Below are 1,603 nucleotides of genomic sequence, written 5' to 3'. Positions count from 1 at the left end.
TTTTAACAAATCTAAAACTTATAATGTATATAATAATCATTTTGAAATTCTTTTAATTTAACATATTATATTTTTTTTTTTTTTACTATCTTGTTTGTGTTAATCAACAAATTATATTACTAGGGGTTTGTTTTAATTATATTATGAAATATTGTAATTGACTGATTTTTCAAGATGTCCTTTTTGATTATTTTTTACTTTTTTTATTTAGTTTATCAACTAGTTTTTGTCAAACGTGATTTGTTCATCAACTAGTTTGTCAAACACAACGTAGGAGAGTTTTGTGCTCTAAAAACTATGTTATATTATATGGTAAATTAGTAATAATAAGACAGATAGTAAGTACATCTCTAACGTTTATGTTATATGTCTATATTTTATGATAAATAGAAAAAAAAAACAGAGAATAAGAGCATCTCCAACAAGTTTGCTATATTTTTTCTAAAATGGAAAATATCAAAAGTCAAAATCTCTAAAAAAAACTTTATCAAACTCCAACAACTATTTTATTTTAGAGATTCTAACATTAATATAATAATCAATAAATCTAGTAAAACATTATTTATTCCTGCTAAACATTTCATTTTAATGTCACTTATAGTCTTATTGGTAGGAAAATTACAATATTAATCTCTCTCTTAGGGGCCGTTTACCAAACGCTTACTCGGGTAAGTAAACATCAAGTCATTTTACCTTATCGGATGAATATGGTAAGGATCAATAATCTTACCCGGTAAGAGTGAGACAAGGACCAAGAGTCTTACTCGGTAAGTGAAGACGACGACTCTTACCACGGTAAACGCTTACCAGGTAAATTGTTGCATATAGTACTGTTTTAGTGGACTAAAATCTTATCCAATAAGTAAATGATAGTGTTAAATTTACTGGTAAACGCTTACCGGGTAAGTGTTTAGTAAACGGCCCCTTACTCAAAATTTAAAGAATTCTACATTCTCTCTATTCTTTTATCTATTTTAACATACATTATAACATAACTGTTAAAGATGTTCTAGATCTCTAAATTTAAATAGATTTTTAAAACTCTATATAGGAGAGAAAAATTAATATTTTGATTTTTTTTCTTATCAATAAGAAGTATTGAAGATAAATGTTTAGAATAAAAAAATAATAAATGTAATTAATATTTTTAATGCTAGAATGGTTAAAAATATAGTAATTGTTGGACTTAAATATATAATTTTTAAACACTTTGATTTTTGTTATTTTATTTTAGAAAAATTATAGTATAACAGTTGGAGATGCTCTTAAGTCATCTAACTTGGTTTTAACAAGTTCTCCATTTTGAATATTACATCGTTAATTATATTGTTAAAATATTTCACACCTCTAATAATTATTTTTATCTCTTTTAGACATTTAATTTCAAAGTTTCGTATTACTGTCATATTATAAAAAAAAATATTTCTCTTTCATGATAATCATTTTTGGAAGTTCTCTAAATTTAGAGAATCTCACGTTCTCTTTCATACTTCCTCCATTTCAGAGAGTTTTTTTTAGAACATTTTGGAGCAAAAAGTTGTCTAAATCCCAATTTTGTTCATCTTAAAGAATATGTCGGAAATGCTCTTATAATGTTATTGTT

This window comes from Cynara cardunculus (genome assembly GCF_001531365.2).
Source record: "Cynara cardunculus var. scolymus isolate 2C chromosome LG 5, CcrdV1, whole genome shotgun sequence".
In the NCBI taxonomy this organism is placed as follows: domain Eukaryota; kingdom Viridiplantae; phylum Streptophyta; class Magnoliopsida; order Asterales; family Asteraceae; genus Cynara; species Cynara cardunculus.
The sequence above is the reverse complement of the archived record's forward strand: the minus strand, read 5'-3'. Positions refer to the sequence as shown.